The following is a 23,102-nucleotide window of genomic DNA, read 5'->3' as shown; positions in this document are numbered from 1 at the left end:
AGACAAAAATTAATAAAGCCACGGACTCCTTTGAATATACCTAAGATTGAGTTCCTAGCTTCTTCCATAATGAAGATCTAAAATTTCACCTGTTTTATTCTTACCTTTAGGTTCCTGATTACTGAACAACTTATTCTGCTTTACATCTTAATGCTTTTCAGCCACCAAGCTGCAGATGCTACCAAGACTCCAACCTGACTTCTCTGGGCAGATGACCTCACCAATGTGTCCTATAACCCCACTTTCCCAGAGGCCTACCCCACTAGGGAAAGATAGAGTCAGGCTGGGGGTGTGGATCAACCTGTCAACGCCTATGTCCAGTGGAAAAGCAATTAAAATAGCCAGACCTTCTACTTTTTGCTCCCCATAAAGATTTTTGGTCCATTCTTCCAGAGGGATAAAGAATACGGAAGCTTCTAAGGTGGGGAAGGAATATGGAACTCTGGTGGTAGAGATTGTATGGAATGGAATCCCTCTTATCCCACAGTCTTGTCAATCATCATTAAATCAATAAAAAAATTTAAAAAGAATTACACTGGAAAGAAAAAAAATAAAAAAATCCAGAGGAAAAGACAGTGAAAAAATGTTGGACAGGTCAGTTGAGCTTATTTCTAAAATCTGAAAAAAAATATACAACATAGAATATTTTCTTTTTAAATTTTTTTTGTTAGTGATTTAATAATGATTAGCAAGATTGTAGGATAAGAGGGATACAATTCTATATGATTCCCACCACCAGAGTTCCATATCCATTCCTTCCATTGGAAGGTTCCTTTTTCTTTATCCCTCTGGCAATATGGACCAAAATACAGAACATTTTCTTGCCCTGTATTATTACTAAAAATGTTGCATGAAAAAAGTATGAACACTAGAGAAATCATTATAGGCTTTACCTTTCTTCTTTTCATGTGCAAACTCAAAAGAAATTTGACAATATGTGTGGTTTTGTAGTTGATAGTTGAAAAATATTCTTAAATAAGAATAAGAGAAAAGAGACTTAGTATCAGCAGTGTTCTAAATGTTCTATATAACTTAATGGGATTAAATTGTTTCTGTGGAGAAAACCAGGATAGAGTTATATAGTAAATATCTAGTCAAAGCTTTTCTGATTTGTATAAAGCATACTGAAGTCTCATTACTGAAAGAGCTTTTTTTTTTTTTTTTCAGGCACCATGGTAGTTCGTCTTGTTTCATCACATTCAAATGCTCAATTGTCTGTACAAAACATAAAGGGTTTACAAAGCCTAATAAAGAGAACTGATGAGATTTAAGACCTTTGCTCTCATCATTCTAGTGATATGTAACAAACTGTGTAAAATATGAGAATTTATTTCTGTTTTAAAAAGCTATTGGGGGAATCTCTGAGTATACTATACCAGCAATGGATGAAAAGAATGTGAAATCCACACAATGTTGTGTAAGAGTGGAAATGTCCCAACACTTTAAAGACTGTAAACTTTGTAATTTTGCCTTGAGGAATGTACTTCTTCCAGGGTTGGGCGGTGGTGCACCAGGATAAGTGTGCATGGTACAAAGTGCAAAGATCTGCTCAAGGATCCTGGTTCAAATTCTACCTGCAGGGTGCTCACTTCACAATCGGTGAAGTAGGTCTGCAGGTGTTCATCTTTCTCTCTCTGTCTCTGTCTCTCCCCTGCTCTCTCAATTTTTCTCTAAAAGGAAAGTACAACTTCAGTGCCTACAGTGAGAGAAGCATCCTTTTGTATTCACCTCCTATCTTCTCCCCTTATTTCATTCTTCCTCCTCTATGAAGACACCCTAGCCTCCCTAAGGCCAACTTTGCATAAAGTTCTCTCTAAAGATCATTTTCCAGACCACTTGGCAGGTAAATGGAGTGGGACATGCATGCAGGCCTTCCTGGTGCTTCCCTAGCCTCACATTATATTTGGGACCCGTTATTAACTTTCCTAAGCTCCAGTACAGCTCTGTGTGACGTGCAGAGTACATTTCTCCCTCTAGTCATCATCACAGATCCTTTCTCCTAGACAAGAAAGGGGAGGGTCATCCTTATTATATAGATAAAGTCAATTGTTTTCTATTCAAATGTGAAACACCTTTGCTTTTTTTTTTTTTAGTACTATTTTTTTATTGGGGAATTAATGTTTTACATTCAACAGTAAATACAATAGTTTGTACATGCATAACACTCCCCAGATTCCCATATAACAATACAACCACCACTAGGTCCTCTGAATCCTTCTTAGACCTGTATTCTCCCCATCCACCCACCCCAGAGTCTTTTACTTTGGTGCAATACGCCAATTCCATTTCAGGTTCTTCTTCTGTTTTCTTTTCTGATCTTGTTTTTCAACTTCTTCCTGAGAGTGAGATCATCCCATATTCATCCTTCTGTTTCTGACTTATTTCACTCAACATGATTTTTTCGGCTGAAAACGGTGAAGTCACCATTTTTAACAGCTGAGTAGTATTCCATTGTGTATATATATCACAACTTGCTCAGCCACTCATCTGTTGTTGGACACCTGGGTTGCTTCCAGGTTTTGGCTATTACAAATTGTGCTGCCAGAACATATGTGTACACAGATCTTTTTGGATGGATATGTTGGGTTCCTTAGGATATATCCCCAGGAGAGGAATTGCAGGGTCTTAGGGTAGGTCCATTTCTACCCTTCTCAGAATTTTCCAGACTGATCTCCAAAGAGGTTGGACCAAATGACATTCCCACTAGCAGTGTAGGAGGGCTCCTTTGACCCCACACCCTCTCCAGTATTTGCTGCTGTTACCTTTTCTGATGTATGACATTCTCACAGGAATGAAGTGGTATCTCATTGTTATCTTTATTTGCATTTCTCTGACAATTAGAGACTTGGAGCATTTTTTCATGTGTTTCTCGGCCTTTTGGATCTCTTCTTTGGTGACTATTATGTCCATGTCCTCCCCCCATTTTTGGATGGGGTTATTTGTTGTCTTGTTGTTGAGTTTGGCAAGCTCTTTATATATGTTGGTTATTAAATTATTTTCTGATGTATGGCATGTAAAGATCTTCTCCCATTCTGTGAAGGGTCTCTTGGTTTGAGAAGTGGTTTCTTTTGCTGTGAAGAAGCTTTTTAATTTGATGTAGTCCCATAGGTTTCTACTTGCCTTAGTCTTCTTTGTAATTGGATTTGTTTCATTGAAGATGTCTTTGAAATTTATGTGGAAAAGAGTTCTGCCAATATTTTCTTCTAAGTATCTGATAGTTTTTGGTCTAACATCCAAGTCCTTGGTCCACTTGGAATTCACTTTTGTATTTGGTGAAATATAGTGGTTCAGTTTCATTCTTCTGCATGTTTCAAGGCATTGTTTTCAAAACCATTTGTTGAAGACACTCTGGTTTCCCCATTTAATAGTCTGAGCCCCTTTGTCAAAGATTAGATGTTCATAGGTGTGGGGGCTCACTTCTGGGCTCTCAGTTCTATTCCACTGGTCACTGTGTCTATTCATGTTCCAGAACCAAGCAGTTTTGATGACAACAGCCCTATAATAAAATTTGAGATCTGGGAGTGTGATGCCTCCAGTTCTGTTCTTTTTTCTCAAGATTGTTTTGGCAATTCTAGGTCTTTTCTGGTTACAGATAAACATTTGTAGCATTTTTTCTATTCTCCAAAAAAATGTGGTTGGTATCTTGATGGGGATAGCATTAAATTTGTATATGGCTCTGGGTAGTATATTCATTTTGATGATGTTAATTCTTCCAACCCATGAACATGGAATATCTTTTCACTTCTTTGTGGCTTTTTCAATTTTCTTGAGTAGTGACTCATAATTTTCAGTATACAAGTCTTTCACTTCTTTGGTTAGGTTTACTCCTAGATATTTTATTGTTTTTGTTGCTATAGTAAAAGGAATTGATTTCTGGATTTCAATTTCTTCTAGCTTAGTGTTTGCATAGAGGAATGCCACTGACTTTTGAATGTTAATTTTGTAGCCTGACACCTTACTGTATTGCCTGATGATTTCCAAAAGCTTATTACTGGATTCCTTAGGTTTTTCTGTGTATACTATCATGTCATCTGCAAATAGGGAGAGTTTGACTTCTTCTCTTCCAATCTGTATCCCTTTAATTCCTTGCTCCTGCTTGATTGCTATGGCAAGAACTTCCAACACTATGTTGAATAGTAATGTTGATAGTGGGCATCCCTGTCTAGTACCTGATCTGAGGGGAAATGCTTCCAGTTTTTCACCATTGAGTATGAAGTTGTCTGTAGGTTTGCTATATATAGACTGTACTATCTTGAGGAATTTTCCATCTATTTCCATTTTTTGTAGTGTTTTGATCATAAAGGGATCTTGTATTTTGTTAAAGGCTTTCTCTACATTTATTGATATGACCATGCAGTTTTTGGTCTTGCTTTTGTTGATGTGGTGGATAACATTGATTGATTTATGTATATTAAACCAACCTTGCATACCTGGGATAAACCCCACTTGGTCATGATGAACTCTCTTTTTAATACACTGCTGTATCCAGTTGGCTAGAATTTTGTTCAGTATTTTAGCATCTATGTTCATCAGATATATTGGTCTGTACTTTTCTTTTTTGGTTGTGCCCCATCTGCTTTTGGTATCAGAGTGATGTTGGCTTCATAGAAGCTGGCAGGGAGTATTCCAGTGTCTTCAATCTTCTGGAAGACTTTTAAAAGTAGAGGTATTAGTTCTTCTTTGAAGGTTTTGTAGAATTCATTTGTAAAACCATCTGGTCCAGGATTTTTATTTTTGGGGAGATTTTTGATAACTGTTTCAATTTCATTGGCTGTGATGGGCCTGTTCATGTTATCCACTTCCTCTTTACTTAGTTTTGGAAGTTGGTAGGTATCTAGGAAATCGTCCATTTCTTCCAGGTTCTCTATCTTGGTGGCATGTAGTTGTTCATAGAAGCCTCACATGATATGTTGAATTTCTGCAGTGTCTGTTGTGATATCTCCTCTTCCATTTACTATCTGATTTATTTGGGTCTTCTCCCTTTTTTATTTTGTGATTCTGGCTAAAGGTTTGTCGATTTTGTTCACTCTTTTGAAGAACCAACATTTACTTCCATTGATCTTTTGTATGGTTTTCTTATTCTCAGTGTTATTTATTTCTGCCCTAACTTTAGTGATTTCTGTCTTTCTGGTTGCTTTAGGGTTCCTTTGTTCTTCTTCTTCTAGGTCTTTAAGATGTGCAATAAGGCTGTTTATTGGTGCTTTTTCTAGTTTCCTAATGTATGCTTGTATAGCTATGAACTTCCCTCTCAGTACTGCCTTAGCTGTGTCCAAAATATTTTGATAGCTTGTGTCTTCATTTTCATTGAAGTCTCGAAACATTTTGATTTCTTTCTTCATTTCCTCTTTGACCCAGTGGTTGTTAAGAAGTGTATTGTTCAACTTCCACATTTTGGGACTATACTAATCTTTTGTTGACTGTTAAGTGTTAGTTTAATTCCACTATGGTCTGAGAAGATGCTTGGGATGATGCTCTTGAATTTGCTGATGCTGTCTTTGTGGCCTAACATATGGTCTATCCTTGAGAATGACCCATGTGGATTTGATTAAAATGTGTATTCCAGTTTCTTGGGATCAATGACTCTGAAAATGTCCAATAGTTCTATTTTATCTATCTCTTCATTTAGCTCCCTTATGTCTTTATTGATTTTATGCCTGGATGATCTGTCAAGTTGAGAGAGTGGGGTGTTGAAGTCCCCTACTATGACTGTGTTGCTGTTAATATATTGTTGTAGCTCTTTCAGTAGACGTTTGATGTATTTAGATGGCTTCTCATTGGGTGCATAGATGTTAATAATTGTTAAATCCTCTTGATTGACTGATCCTCTGAGCATTAAGTAGTGTTCATTTCTATCTTTTTTAGTCTTATCTATTTCAAAGTCTATCGTGTCAGATATGAGAATAGCTGTTCCTGCCCTTTTTTTGTGGGCCATTGGCTTTTATGATAGTTTTCCATCCTTTCACTTTAAGTCTGTGTTTGTTTTGTTGAGTTAGGTGGGTTTCCTGTAGACAGCATATCGTTGGGTTGTATTTTCTGATGCATCTTCCTACTCTGTGTCTTTTAATAGGTGAATTCAGGCCATTGACATTTATTGATATAAAAGACTAAAGATATTTTAACACCACTCTTGTAGAGGTTTAGAGTGTTCTGATATATGTCCTATTTATGATGGTCTGACTGTTTATAGAAGACTATCAGAACTTCTTTCAGGGAAGGCTTTGTGATAGTTGATTCCTTCAACTGTTGCTTGTGTGAGAAGGTTTTGATGCCTCCAGCTAGTCTGAATGACAGTCTAGCAGGATATAGTATTCTTGGTTGTAAGCCTTTCTCATTGAGCACTCAAAAGATATCTTGCCATTCTATTCTGGCCTGTAGTGTTTGTGTGGAGAAGTCTGCTGCTAATCTTATGGGTTTTCCTCTGTAGGTGACTCTTTGTTTTTCTCTTGCAGCCTTCAGGATCCTTTCTTTATCCTTATTCCTTTCCATTCTAAATATGATATGTCTTGGTGTCTTTAAGTCTGGGTTAATTCTGTTTGGGACCCTCTGGGCTTCTTGAATCTTTATGTCTTTGGTGTTGTCTAGACTAGAGAAGTTTTCAGCTATTATGGCCTGAAGAATGCTTTCTTCCTCTCCCTCTCTTTCTTCCAATAATAAGCCAATAATGCATTTATTGTTTCTTTTGAAGTCATCCCATAGGTCTCTGTTGTTGTTTTCAGCATCTCTTAATCTCTTTTTGAGATCTCTTACTTCTTTTTTAGTTGTTTCTAATTCGTCCTCGATCTTGCTAATTCTGTCTTCAGCCTCATTGATTCTATTCTCTCTGCCTTCTGTTGTTTTCTGGAGTTCATCTATTTTGTTTCCCTGTTCTGATACTGTTTTAGTTTGTTCACCTACCACCTTTGCTTTAAGTGGTATATAATTAATGTCCACTCTACTAAGGCAGACTATATGGCCCTTTGATGAATTGCTTTTAATTTTGCTCTGAAAGTGTGTTGTAGATAGATTTATTTTTCTTTTTCTTTTTTGCCTCCAGGGTTATCACTGGGGCTCAGTGCCTGCACTGTGAATCCACTGCTCCTGGAGGCCATTTTTCCCACTTTCGCTTTCCGTGTTATTATTATTTTTATTGTTTTTATTGCTGTTTTTGTTGCCAGATAGGACAGAGAGAAATCAAGAGAAGAGGGGTAGACAGAGAGGGGGAGAGAAAGATAGACACCTGCAGACCTACTTTACCACTCGTTAAGTGACTCCCCCAAGGTGGGGAGACAGGGGCTGGATCTGGGATCCTTACTCTGGTCCTTATGCTTTGTGCCATATGCGCTTAACCCGCTGTACCACCACCTGGCCCCCTAGATAGATTCTTAAAGGTGATAATTCCTTGTTGATATAAAACTGGAAATTCTAGATCTGCAGATATGTGACAATATACTGACATTAAATCACACTCATTTGAAAAAATATAAAACTAATGTTTTGAATTTATGGTGTCAGATCTGTAGTGCTCTAATGGAAGAAGTTATTGCACAAAAAGAAACTAATGAAACCAGAGTCAGAGAAAAAGGCCATTCAGTTTCTAAAGTGGAATCTCAGAAAGCAGGATTCAATTGCAAAGAGCAGACTGAAGAGTGGGATTCAACCACCATTATAGATTATAGAGAGTATTTTTCACTTCTATTTTATTTAAAAATAAATTTTATATTCTGTAACAAAATAACAAAACAAATGAATCAGAAGAGCAAAAGATTTTTAGTTAAATCATGATGGCATATATATTACATATATTTATATATATTTAAAATTTATATTTAAATATTATATATTTATTAATTTATTAATATTAATTTAAATATTATCTATTTAAGTATATATATTTCCTTTGGTATCATCTTACATAGCTGGAAAGAAATAATCAAACCAGCTAGTTAAGCAAGCTAGGAAGCACTTGTGCTTCACAAATATTCTAGTTATATGTAATGTTATCTGAGTAGATAACTTTAAATTTGAAAGAAACATTAGAAATCATCTAACACAGTAGCTTAGCTTTACAAATGAGGGAAATGTGGTTACAAGATCATAAATAATCTAATAGTATAGCACAGAAAGTAAGAAAGATAAAACTAATATCTGATCTCCTGACTCCAACAAATGCAATTTCTACCAAAGAATTCACAAATCTATTTTAATCAGTTTTTTATTACTGCCCTTGTACCTTTCATTTGATATGTTTATTTGGATAAATTCCTTTAGAAACTTAATTTTTTCAGGTCAGAAAATCAAATGGTGTTTCTCATTAATTCAACATTTGTTTATCAAATAAATATAGAACAAAGGCTTAACATTACAGAACTTAATAGACTAGTGAATAATATACAAAGGAAGAAACCAGGCAGTCACTCTAGACATGAAATGTGATATAAGATTATGTAGGGAGTTGGATGATAGCACAGCGGGTTAAGCACAGGTGGCACAAAGCGCAAGGACCCCGCTTCAAGCCCCAAGGTCTACAGGTATCTGTCTTTCTCTCCCCTCTGTCTTCCCTTCCTCTCTCCATTTCTCTCTGTCCTGTCCAACAACAATGACATCAATAACAACAACAATAACTACTACAACAATAAAACAAGAAGGGCACCAAAAGGGAATAAATAAATATCTTTAAAAAAGATTATTATGTAATGGTAGAAGTTTAGGAGATTAGGTCCATGTTGTACAGTTGTGGATGGTTCTAAAACAAAGCTGATTTTAAATTGAATTATGAATGTGTGTTGTAGTTGTTACTGTCACAGAGAAGATGGGTTGAAAAATTATATTCCAGGAAAAGGTAACAGAGTCTGGACAGAGCGAACAAAGTTTCAGAAGTAGGACTGTGGTACCCATATTGTGTTAGGTAACAGGCTTACTTTTGCTGAAACTGAGTGAATGACAAGGGAAATGAATAGGGAAGTATCAACGGGCCAGCTAATATTTGAATTTCAAACTGAAAAAAAAATAATGATGTCTTAAAAAGAGATAGTCACTAAATGAGAAGCAGGGACTGGCACTGAGGTGGCCAGGCTGACTATCTTACTATGTGACTTTGTTATGTGGAAAACTGAGAAATGTTACACATGTACAATCTATTGTGTTTTACTGTCAACTGTAAGCCATTAACCCTCAACAAAATAAATAAATAACTCCACCATAAGAAAAAAATATATTGTTAGTTAACATTTGTTCTGGGCTTCCTACCATAGACCATGCCAAATCAGTCTGACCTCACAATGTTTGTTATATTCCTATTTCTTAGTTTCCCTTTCATATTTTATAGCTATTAACATAATATATTCTTGTACAAAATTCACAATGATACAAATACATAATTTAGAATGTAACTGTACTTTGTAAGCCATTCCAGAAAATGGCATTTCTAAAGAAAGCTTTATGTCCACCACACATCCTAAACAGTAATAATAGTGACAAATAGCTTAATGCTCCCTGGTGTCTTACTTTGATCTTATTTCTCTCTCATCTCTGAATGAAAAGAGTGAAGTGGATACCATGGAGCATTAGTCAATGCTGTAAATTGTTTAACAGAGATAGTTTTTTTCTTGTCATTTTCTCAGCTTCACTTGTCTGTGCTGATTTTTTTTCAGAGACAGAGAGAGAGAGAGAGGAAAAGAGACAAACTACAGCACTAAGAATCGACAGCACTGAACTTCCTTCAGTGTAATGGAGGCTAGATTCAAACACGGGTCACAACACATGGTAAAACAGGTCATAATTCAAGTTACCTATGCCCCCCAAAGTAATTATCTCTTAAAGTGTTTTTTTTGTGAGCCCCACCCCTCAAAAATAAGATAGTTATTGTCTCCTACATATAATTTCTCATCTGTTCATGGTAGGTGTCTCCACACCAATCCCACAATCAAATTAGGTCCTCCTCCACCAGTTTGCATTGAGTCAGCAATGGCTACTCCACCCACAACAAACTCTGCAGATCTTCTGCCAACCTCTCCCCCATAAGTGAAATCATCAGGTATCCTTCTTCTGACTGATCTCACTCAACAAGATTCCTTCAGGTTCCACCCAAGATGAGGCAAAGGAAGAACACATTCTCATTTTGTTGTTTCCATGGAAGTGAGATGACAGACAATAGGGATTGGTATAAAATTAATCTTTTATCTGGGAGTATGGATCAACCTGCCAATGCTCATGTCCAGCAGAAAAGCACTTATAGAAGTCAGACCTTCCACCTTCTGCAACCCATAATGATCCTGGGTCCATGCTCCCAGAGGGATAAACAACAGAAAGCAGGAGTCGGTAATGCAACGGGTTAAGCTCACGTGGCACGTGGCACAAAGCACAAGGACCAGTGTGAGGACGCTGGTTGGAGCCCTGGCTCCCCACCTGCAGGGGAGTCACTTCACAGGCGGTGAAGTGGGTCTGCAGGTGTCTGTCTTTCTCTCCCCCTCTCTGTCTTCCTATCCTCTCTGCATTTCTCTCTGTCCTAACAACAACGACATCAATAACAACAATAATAACTACAACAATGAAAAACAACAAGGGCAACAAAAGGGAAGAAAAAAAAAAAAGAACAGAAAGCTTCCAATGCAGGAGGTGGGATATGGAACTCTGGTAGTGGAAATTATGTGGAATTGTACCCCCTCTTATCCTATGGTCTGGTCAATCATTATTAAATCAATAAAAAAATCTTTTATTTGACATTATTGAAAATGCTCAAATTTTAAAGGGTTAAAATATGTTTTGTGTGAGTAGTAAAAATGAATTATATAAGGTGATTTAAACCACACAAGCTAAATTAATTTTTATGTAAAACAGACAGTCTGGGCATTATAGTAAAAGATAAAGCTTATGAAATAAGCTAAAGCTTCTGCTTTGACTGATGCCCCTAATTTTTTGCCATCTCCTTATTCTCACAGAGCCTAATCTAATATTTTAGGCTCAAAATGTTATTTTTCTGGGATAAGCCTCTTAGGCTGAAACATCAGTCTTCCTTGAGAAATATGAAGTTCATTTGGTGCAAAGGGTACACTTTATAGAAGTGAATCTCAAGACAACAGTGTGAGATGGGAGGAGGAGAGATGGGACATTATTCCAGAGACATATGACCAGATAGTAATTTAGCTTTCTGCTCTGTCACATACTATTCTTCATTTATCCAACAACTGTCGAGGTCACACTGACATTACTGTGTCACTGGCATATACTTAACTATTTCTCTACAACAGAAATGCTGTGGAACACAAAATTTACATGTGTGGAGCTCTAGATTTTATCCCTGGCACAACATATGTTTGCTGTAGAGATGCTCTAGTCAAGGGGTTAAGTTGTGGTGCACCTGGTTAAACACTTACATTACAGTGTACAAGGACCCAGGTTCAAGCCCCTGGCCACTGCCTGCAGGAAGAAAGCTTCACAGTTGGAGAAGCATGGCTGCAGGTGTCTGTCTCTTTCCATCTCTATATTCCCTCCCTTCTCCCTTTCTCTCTGTCTCTATCCAATAATAAATAAAAATATTTTTTAAAAAGAGATGATCTTGTCTCATACAATAAACAAAACTTTTTTTTAAGGAAAATGTTGGTACTGTATAGAGGTAACTTGAATATTTTCTAGTGTCCAAAGTAAAAGATTTTTATTCATTACTAGATATAATTATTTTAACTCCTTTGTTATGATATATCAGAAGCATTTTGATGTGCTGGTCATTTTAAAATAAATAAATGTTTTTTTAACTTTATTTTCCCTTTTGTTGCCCTTGTCTATTTTATTGTTGTAGTAGTTATTATTGTTGTTGTTATTGTTGTTAGGACAGAGAGAAATGGAGAGAGGAAGGGAAGACAGACGGGGTGGGGGGAGAAAAACAGACACCTGCAGACCTGCTTCACTGCCTGTGAAGGGACTCCCCTGCAGGTGGGGAGGGGGGGCTCGAACTGGGATCTTTAGGCCGGTCCTTGCGCTTTGCGCCATGTGCGCTTAACCCACTGCGCTACCGCCCGACTCCCTAAATAATTTTTTTTTTAATGTTCTGAAAGACCTACTACTTTTGTATTGAGAAAAGCAGTTTTTAGTACCATCATCACAGAGCTACAAATCAGCACAAATATTCTGAGATGAGCTGGCATTAAGGGCTGAGGAATCGCTGTGAACAAAACTTTATACTTTTCTTCAAGAAGTTCATGGATCTTCTCGTGAGTAAAGGCAGAGGCAGTCCTTCTTGTTCCAGGTTCTTAAAGCTACAACACAAGTTGAAGACTAGGATTATATATAGAGGAAATTTAATTCAAACATGCCCTAAATTTCTCTGAACTGCCAATTCTGCAAACTTTTGCTTCTTTTGTATGACAGGGAAGAACGGATAGAAGCTTGTTCTACTACCAGAAGTCATATGAAATGACTGAACTTCCCTAGTCTGTACACACTATTGTTATTTTTTTTCTGAGTTCTGGTATCACTTTAGCGAGAAAATACTGATTTACAGAATTATTGTCGCGTGGGTACATTCCATGTTTTGCCAGGATAAATATCTATAGTCTCTTTGAAGTGTACATATCTGGAAAATCCCTTCTGAATCCATTACTTGCTTTCATCATCACAGCTACTTTGTAGTCCTGCAGGGCAGATTTTTTGGTCCGAGGATGTTTTAGGTACAGTGTAAGCAGGAAACTGGCCTTGCTCACCAATTTCTTTCCAGCTTCATTTTTTAGTATTGATAAAATAGGCCTTGTATTTTCTATAATAATAATAACAATAATAATAATAATAACCACCTGGGTTATCTCTGGGGCTCTATTCACGCATCACAAATCCGCCACTCCCTATGGCCTTTCTTTCTTTCTTTTTTTGACAGGACAGAGAGAAATTGAGAGGGGAGGGGAAGATAGAGAGGGGGAGAGAAAGATACCTGTAGACTTGCATCAAGACTCATGAAGTGTTCTCCCTGTAGGGGAGCAGGAGGTGGGGGAGGGACTTTGCGCACGGTGTTGTGCACTCTCAACCATGTGGGCTTTCACTTTTAAAGACTATAGTTTACTCTCACCCTGTAAGCTATTTATTGACTTTTCAATTAGAGCTGGCAGATAGAATACAGGATGCTTTGTTAGATTTGAATGTAATTCAAAAAATGTATACCTCAAGTATTTCATGAGGCTTATTTATAATAATTAGTTGTTTATCTGAAATTTGAATTTATCTGAGATGATTTTCCCTTAAATCAGGAGTCTATACTTTGAACCAACATTAGCTAACTTAGGCCCCAAGTGGTCAATGTTTTTAACTCCCTATGTTAGTTGGATTCTTTCAAGTTTGCAGCGTCCTCTGCTGAGAAATCAGGCCACAGTTTGCAGTTCTATTCTGGAGACTCTTCACAAGTAGTAATTTGTGGCACTAGAAGAAAGGGAGTATAAGGGAGAGTAAGTAGGGTCATTTTCAAGAATCAAAGGGAATTTTGGAGATCTGGATGTGATATTATATTTCTCTTCATTTTTGTGTGTGTGTGTTTTAGGAATTTTTGTATTTGTGTGAAGTCACTTATCCTTGGTTAATCTTGAAATCGTGACATCAACTTGTCAGTGTTGTTCCACTAACTCATTATATCTCTTTTAGATTTTTATTTTCTTATAATACGGATTCTAGAAAGCTTGCAGATATCTTTTGTTTCCTGTTGTGTGGCTTCTAGAGAATTATAAGATTACAGGATAGAAGCTGGATAATCTTTTTCAGTAATTCAGGTTCTAACAATAGACAACTAGAACATTCTTAAAAGAAAGTTGTTACTACCATTTTTTCTTTTTATGTTATTTTTTTATGCTTTGCATCATTGTGAGAGTTGTTCAAATATTTTTTTCCTATAGTAGGTTTATATACTTCACATTTGTTTTGGTTAATCTGGGGAGCCAACAAGAGACAGTGTCTTTTTTTTTATGTTTCATTTATTTATTTATTTATTTATTTATTTATTTATTTATTTATTTATGAAAGGAGACATTAACAAAATCATAGGATGGGGGGTACAACTCTACACAACTCCCACCACCCAATCTCCATATCCCATCCCCTCCCCAATAGCATTCCCATTCTCTATCCCTCTGGAAGCATGGACCCAGGGTTGTTGTGGGTTGCAGAAGGTAGAAGGTCTGGCTTCTGTAATTGTTTCCCCGCTGAACATGGACATTGACTGGTTGATCCATACTCCCAGTCTGCCTCTCTCTTTCCCTGGAAGGGTGAGTCTCTGGGGAAGCAGAACTCCAGGACACATTGGTGGGGTCTTCAGTCCAGGGAAGCCTGGCTGGCATCCTGATGGCATCTGGAACCTGGTGGCTGAAAAGAGAGTTAACATACAAAACCAAACAAATTGTTGAAGAATCATAGACCCAAAGGTTGGAATAGTGAAGATGAAGTGTTGGGGGGTACTCACTGCAAATTCTAGTGTACTACTACTTTCAGGTATATGTTTGCCCTAGTTTATGGATACGTGTGAACATATGCTCTATCTCCTGGAACCTGGTCTATATCTAGGTTTTGGGACTTTGTTAGGAAGTGAACCACCTGGGATGGAATTAGAGAATACTATGAAAGGAAAGGTCTCACCTGAGTGATGAAGCTGAAGGGTTGTCATTCCACACCTGAAGTCTCTGGACACAGTCTGAAGTGAAGCATGCTGGGGTGGCACTTGTTGGATTGATTAGGTTACGATCTGCAGATGCAATATTGTTTGATAAGAATTGGGAGGAAGCATATGGGAAAGTGGGTCCTACCCTAGGGTCCCAGGACTGGGGGAAGTTTAGGCTCTATAGTGGAAATGTGAGGTTCCTGCTGTCTTAGGGTTCAAGAAGACAATGGATAGTTACTGTTATCACATCACTTGGTAATTGGGTTAACTTTGAAAAATCCCTTTGTTAGACCTACAATTTTCCCCCTCTCATATTAATTAGTGATTTATATGTTTACAATTTAATAGGTGTGTACATAAACACCATTCTCATCACCAAAAGTTTGTGTCCAGTCCCACCTTCCCACCCCTAACCCCCCACCCTCCCGCCGGCCCAGGAAGCTGCATGTCCACCTTCCCCCTTTAAAAAAAATTATTTAGTTTATTTTAGTAAGAAAGAGTAGATACAGAGGGGAAGGAATCAAGAGAGAGAAAAAGACCAGAACACTGCTCAGTTTAGGCTTATGGTGGTGCTGGGGATTGAACCTGGGACTTTAGACCCTCAGGCTTAAAAGGCTTTTGCTTGACCATTATGCTATCTCCCCAGTCTGAAGGACAGTCTTCAGAGGCAGTCAACACTGAACTTAGCTGTAAGGAGCTGGGTTAATTAGAGGCAAAAAAAAACTTGGTAGCTGATGACGTTGCTAAACAGAAAACTCTTCAAAAGAACTGTTATCAAAGGTTCCTAATTATTAAGACACAGAAACAAGAAAAACCTCACTTTAATTGATAAAGCCAAGGATGGTAGCTCTTAATCACAGGGAATCACAGACAGGCTTTGTAATGATTAGGTGTGAGGTATATCTCATCATCATATTGTTACCACTAAGACTGTAAGTCCTAACACTCAGAAATTATTTACTTTCACATATCTGAGATTAGAATTCCAGGTTGTGCTTTTATAATTCACTCTCCTTTTCTGATATGCTTTTTCTTTTGTCTCCAGGGTAATTGCTGGGGCTCAGTGTCTGCACCATGAATCCACTGCTCCTGGAGGCTGTTTTTTTTCCTTTTGTTGCCCTTGTTGTTTTATTGTTGTGGTTATTATTGTTGTTATTCATGTTGTCGTTGTTGGATAGGACAGAGAGAAATCAAGAGAGGAGTAGAAGACAGAGAGGAGAGAGAAAGACACCTGCAGACCTACTTCATGGATCATGAAGCAACCACCCTGCAGGTGGGAAGCCAGGGCTTGAATCAGGACCCTTATGCTGGTCCTTGTGCTTTGTGCCATGTGCACTTAACTTGCTGCGCTACCACCCTAGCCCAGCTTCTCCTTCTTCTTCTTCTTCTTTTGTTTGAGAATACCATCAGATGAGGTAGCTTTCCAGAGATTACACAAAATGCTGAGAAAACCAGTTTTTTATGACTAAAAAAACACTATGCCACTACCAAAGAGTTTAGGAAGGACAGCCTCTTATTTATAGCATAAATTCAAAAAGCCACAGCTTGAATGGTACTGGCCATTATCAAGAAGACTTTTTTTTAAAAAAAAACTTATTTATAAAAAGGAAACATTGACTAAACCATAGCATAAGAGGGGTACAACTTCACACTACTAGAAATCCGTATCCCATCCCCTCCCTTAATAGCTTTCCTATTCTTTAACCCTCTGGGACTATGGACCCAAGGTCCTTGTGGGATGAAAAAGGTGGATGGTCTGGCTTCTATAATTGCTCCCCTGCTGAACATAGGCTTTAATAGATAGATCTATACTTCCAGCCTGTCTCTCTCTTTCCCTAGTGGGGAAGGACTCTGGGGAAGGGAGCTTCAGGACACATTGGTGGGGTTGTCTGTCCAGGGAAGTCTGATTGGCATCATGCTAGCATCTGGAATCTGGTGGCTAAAAAGAGATTTAACATACAAAGCCAAATAAACTGCTGACTAATCATGGACCTAAAGGCTGGAATAGTGCAGATGAAGAGATGAGGGGGTCTCCGTTTTGTAGATAGCTAGTAGGCATATTTGAGTTATATTCCAAAGGGCCTGTGGCTATACTAGTATTTCTTTTTTTTCTTTTTTTTTTTTCCTGAGCCTGAAATCTGATATGCAGGTGGATTCTAATTATTGTCTGAGGATATGATGTCATGGCAGGCAGAAGGACCAGAAGCTGGATCAGGGAAGAGAGTAGCTTCCAAATATGGGAAAGGTATATAAATATTTGTTGATTATAAACCCCATTGATTTGCTGTGATCTGGGGCCCATATTCAGCAAGAAGACTTTTTTGTTTATTTTTTTAAATAAAATCAGAGAGAGTGAAAGAGACCACAGCACCAAAGCTCCTTTCAATGCTGTGAGAGCCAGACATACCTCTGGGAAAATAGCACACTATCTAAAATACTATTAATATTTGCCAGCACTGAATTATTTGCATTTATAGATCTATGGCTATCTTAAAGCTGGAAAACATAGGTTGAATAATATACCCCTAAGAGTTAGGTTTTTTCATCACCTGTGGCCATAATCAGGGAGTCCTAGGATACCCCCATAAATACAATGGACCTAGACCTCTAACAAAAAGGACAGAAATGACAAATGTTGGAGAGAATGTAGAGAAAAAGGGACACTTCTTCACTGATGGTTGGAGTGTAAATGGTCCAACCATTGTGGAAAACAATCTGGAGACTTATTGGGACACTAAGAATGGATCTACTGTACAACTTAACAATTCATCTCCTGGGGATTTACTCAAAGGAAACAGAAACTCTTATCAGAAGACATCTGTGTATACCCATGTTCATAGCAACACAGTTTGTAATTGTCAGAAAATGGAAGCAACCCATATGTCCAATATCAGATGAATGGCTAAAAAATTGTGGTACGCATACATGATAGAATACTACTACTACTCAGATGTTAAAAATGATGGGGTTTTCTTCTTTGCATTCTCTTGGATGAAACTTGAGGACATCATGTTGAGTGAGATAAGCCAAGATGAGAAGGGCAAATACCAAATGATCTTACTTATCAGTGGTATTTAATGAATTAAGGACAGGGAGGCAGAGCACAAAGTGAAACATGGACTGGATTCTCTTCTACTTCTACAATTCTCATTATATAGATGGTATATCATCTATTTGCTTCTTTTATATTTCTTACTGCATTATCTGCACTTTGTAATTTTTCTTTTCATAGTCCTTTATGGATATTTTCTATCTGATCAGTTTTCAGTAAATTATATTATTCAAAACTTTTAAAAATGATATCCCTTCATTTATCTGACCCTTTATTGAATTCTTAATTTTGTAGTTGTTAGTTCTAGGACTTCTACTTAATACAAGCCCAAATACATCAGTTAATTATGCTGTACTTATCAATTGCAGATTTTGTTTCCATTTGCATACATATAGTGATATTAAAGTCTTTAGTAATGCTGGTATATGGATTCTTAGGGAACCCTTTTCTCTCTATTTCCCATATCTCTCTCTGTCTCTCTCATCAAAAAAGAAAATAAAAGAGACAACAGTACCTGAAGATCCCTTTAATGCAGTGGGGGCTGGACAAACATCTGGGTCATACAGATGGCAAAGCAAGCAAGACACTATTTTGATTATTTCCTTCCTTGTCCCTATTACTTTAGTTATTGTTTCAGCTATTTGTTGTTTATATCTTGGTATTTCCTTGAGTTTGTGGCTAGTTTTTGAAAATCACGTCCTTGTCATTGCCCTTTAAAATCACCTATTAGATCTTTATGCCATACATCAGAAAAGAGGCTAATAACCAAAATATATAAAGAGCAAATCAAACTCAGCAACAAGAAAACAAATGATCCCATCAAAAAAAAAATGGGGACAAGATATGAACAGAATAGTCACCACAGAATAGATCCAAAAGGCAAAAAAAAAACATGGAAAAAATGCTTCACGTCATTGATTGTCAGAGAAATTCAGATAAAGACAACTATGCAATACCACTTCACTCCTGTGAGAATGTCACATATCAGAAAAGGTAGCAGCAACAAATGCTGGAGAGGTTGTGGGAACAAAGGAACCCTCCTGCACTGCTTGTGGGAATGTCAATTAGTCCAATCTCTATGGAGAACAGTCTGGAGAACTCTCAGCCAAAACCCGGAAGCAATCCAGGTGTCCAATAACAGATGAGTGGTTGAGTAAATTGTGGTCTATATACACAATGGAATACCACTCAGCTATTAAAAATGGTGATTTCATTTTCTTCACCCCATGTTTGATGGAGTTTGAAGGAATTATATTAAGTAAGATGTCAGAAAGAAAAGGATTCATGTGGGATGATTTCACTCAGAAGTTGAAAAAATTACTATGATGCCAGCCTGCCTTCACTGGGCAGATAACCTCACCAATGTGTCCTGGAACCCCACCTTCCCAGAGTCCTACTCCACCAGGGAAATGTAGAGATAGGCTGGGGGTATGGATTGACCTGTCACTGCTTAGATCCAACAGAGAAGCAATTACAGAAGCCAGACTTCTGACCTTCTATGTCTCTTATAGATCCTTGGTCCATACTCCCAGAGGGATAAAGAATAAGGAACCTTCTGATGGAAGGGATGGGATATGGCACGCTGGTGATGGGAACTGTATGAATTGCACCCCTCTTATCTCACAATCTTGTTGATCATTATTAAATCATGAATAATATTTTTAAAAAGAACTTGAAAAATAATGAAACACAAAGCAGAACTTGGGCTGGGTTTGGAGTATTGCACCAAAGTAAAGGACTCTGGGGTGGTGAGGAGGGTTCAGGTCCTGGTACATGATGGAAGAGAAGGACCTAGAGGGGGTGAATTGTTATCTGGGAAACTGAGAAATGTTGTACATGTACAAATTACTATATTTTATTTTTTGCTACTGTATTTTATTATTGACTATAAACCACTAATCCCTCCCAATAAAAAAGTAAAATAAAATAACCTACTGAAGTAACTTAAACATCTATTATGGAATAATAGAATAGTGTTTTCTCACTTAAAAGAATGTTTACATAGGCTTTTTAAATGATTTTGTTTTACTTATTAATTTACTTTACCAGAACACTGCTCAGCTCTGGCTTATCATGGTGCTGATGATTGAACCTGGAATCTAGGGCTATCGTGTAGAACTAAAAGATATATATATATATATAACAATTTAGCAGCATAAACTATGTTTGTTTTATTAAATTACTATGGGATGTTGACATAAAAATTACATGAGAATTAAGATATACATATATGTATACATATTTCCCTTAAACATTTGTTTTACAGGTGCTTATTAATTTTATTATCTATAAGTCACAGACGTGACTTCAGATGCCAAAAAAAATAATAATAGGACAATGTTGGTAAGCTTGAATCTTGATTAAATTAAAATTTTTTAATTTGGAATTTTATATATTTTTTTTACAATGATGTCATTTTAGATTCGGGTGCAGCTTTATAAACTAGTGCAGAGAAATCTCATACATGCTTAGCCCAGCTTCTCCAAATGATATCAGTCAAAATTTGACCACAGTGAAGCCAAAGGAAAGCATGTTTCAATAACCACAAGAATCATTCATATGGACCTTTTGTGGATGCACCCATTTCTATAAGCTTCATACAAACTTTAGAACTCAAAACTGGTGCCCCTCAGAGATCTAAGTGCACCAAGGATGCAAATTTCCTTCCTTTCATAGTCACAGGATTTATAATCAGTAGTCTCCTCCAAAAGAAGGGAAAATTAAGAAAACTGATAAAAGTTATTGACAATATCAATTGTCATATTAGTACTTTATAATCTAAGCTGTGGGAACTGTGGCAAAATTTCCTTTCTCTAAAGTTTTCTCTTAATTTTCTCTCTTTTTTTTTTCCCACATCTGTTTTCTTCTTTTTTCCATATAGACAAGCTAAAAATGAAAACAAGGGTTTTGCCTTTACAAACGTTTCATGAGGGGGACTAAGTGGTAGTGCAGCGGGTTAAGCGCACATGCGCACATGCTCTGAAGCACAAAGACACGCATAGGGGTCCAGGTTCAAGCCCCAGCTCCCCACCTGCAGAGGGGGGGATCGCTTCACAAGCGATAAAGCAGGTCTGAAGGTGTCTTTCTATTCCCATCTCTGTCTTTCCCTCCTTTCTCGATTTCTCTCTGTCCTATCCAACAACAACGACATCAATAACAGCAGTAACCATAATAACAACAAGAGCAACGAGGGCAACAGAAATGAGAAAAAAAAAAATGGTCTCCAGGAGCAGTGGATTTGCAGTGCTGGCACTGAGTCCCAGCAATAAACCTGGAAGCAAAAACAAAACAAAACAAAAAAACGCCCAAAAAACAGAAAACATTTCATGGACCAAGTGCTACAGATGTAGTTGACAAATTCTCATTTCATTTCATGTTAGTTTTGTGTTACCAGTAATATCACACCTTCACAGAAACCAGTGATAAAAAAATTGATGTAGCTACTCCCCTGATGACATAGATGCTTCCCAGAGACCCCATGCAATGCAGTGGAGGTGATCCTACTGCTTTCCTTTTCCTCTGAGAAGTAAATACTCAAGGTAGCAAATCTTATTCAACATATTCATTTCAAACTTGAAATTTGTATCACATGTAATTATTTTAAAATTCATACAGATCAGTATAAATTTTTAATGATATTACTTACTGAGCTAAATTCAACTCTACTTTTAATAAAGGTCTTCCTGGGACACATCATTTCCATGGGTCATTTAGCTTGATATGTCATAGTAACCATATGATAAAAAAAAATAAAACTGTATTAAAATAAACAAAGTCTATCCCAAAGAAAAACACTATAGATAAAATATTTAGGAGTATATATGTGTGTGTAGAAAGAATAATGACAGTCTGCATAAATATATATGAGCCTAAGCTATTTTCTTTATTGAGAGGGTAATGCTTTACAATTGTAAATCTATCCACTGATATCTGCATAGAATTTCATTATCTAGCAGACCCCTAAAGTTTTCTTCCTATCCTACTTCCCCTCTGTCCCCAGAGCACTTTGCAGTAGAGCGATAGAGTTTGAGGGAAATTTCAGGAGTGGTAAAGCAAGTGATGCAGATGTCTTTCTCCCTCCCACCCTCCCCTCTATCAATTTCTCTTTATCCTATCAAATAAAGGGGGAGGGGAGGAAATTATATCTACCAAGAGCAGTGGATTCATCTTTTTTTTTTTCCCAGTGGATTCATCTTGCAGGCACAAAGCCCCAGTGATAATCCTGGTGGAAATGTATATATATATATATATATATATATATATATGAAAAGTAAGAATGATAAAAATTGCTGAAATTGCATGAACAACGGGGCAAAATAAAACCAACTGGAGACAAATGGACTTTTCAAATGAATAATGAAAAGACTGACAACTAACTTTACAACAAATTGATCGAAGCCAGAAAAATAAAATAAAATATTCAAGTGATAAACAGAACTATTTAATTCAGAATCATATATTTAGCAAACAATATTGTCTGATAGTGATTGTACAATACAGTGACTCTCAAGCAAGTAAGTAACTTATAATGCTCAGATCTGTACTGTAGAAAGCATTAACAGGGATCTTCTTGTAAAACTATGAATACTCAGACCTATAAGACAAAATACAGAATAATGAGAAGAAAAATGTGCATAAAGACAGAACAATTCTAAAACTTTAGTGTAAATTAGAATATCTTTAAAGATTATTCAGAAAGCACTTGAGACTTCAAGCTAACATTTTATTTCTATCTTCTTTCATCCTACCACCTATATTTCTTTATATATCATACAATGAAAGAGAAGTATGGACCAAAAATCTTTATAGGGTGCAGAAGGTGGGAGGTCTGGCTTCTGTAATTGCTTCTCTACTGGAAATGGGTGTTGGCAGGTCAATCCATACTCCCAGCCTGTCTCTCTCTTTCCCTAGTCGGGTAGGATTCTGGCGAGGTGGGGTTCCAGGACACTCTGTTGAGGTCATCTGCCCAGGAGTCATGGTAGCATCTGAATTGTGGTGGTTGAAAAGCATCAAAGTATTAAGAAGAACAAATTGTTTAATCATCAGGAACCTAAAGATAAGAATATAGTGGGTGAAATTTGGGATTTTCATTTTGGAATAAGATCGGAAGTTTATTTTGGCTATATTCCAAGGGGTCCAGGTATTTAAAAAATGTATTTTATCTATTTATGTGATAAAGACAGAGAGAAATTGAGAGTGAAGGGAAAATAGGAAGAGAGACATTTGCAGCACTGCTTCACAACTTGATAAACTTCCCTTGCATATGGGGGCCAGAGACTTGAACCTGGCTCCTTGTGCATTGTAATGTGTACTCTCAATAAGGTGCACTACCACTACCTGCCCCCAACAATAATGTCTTATGGGAACTATAACTTCTATTTCAGTAGACTGCTACACATATGGAAAATTATTTTGTGATAATAGTAAGCCTTTTGCTCACTAGAG

The sequence above is a fragment of the Erinaceus europaeus genome, chromosome 4 (genome assembly GCF_950295315.1).
Source record: "Erinaceus europaeus chromosome 4, mEriEur2.1, whole genome shotgun sequence".
NCBI classification, from domain to species: Eukaryota; Metazoa; Chordata; class Mammalia; order Eulipotyphla; family Erinaceidae; genus Erinaceus; species Erinaceus europaeus.
Note: the sequence above shows the minus strand (reverse complement) of the source record.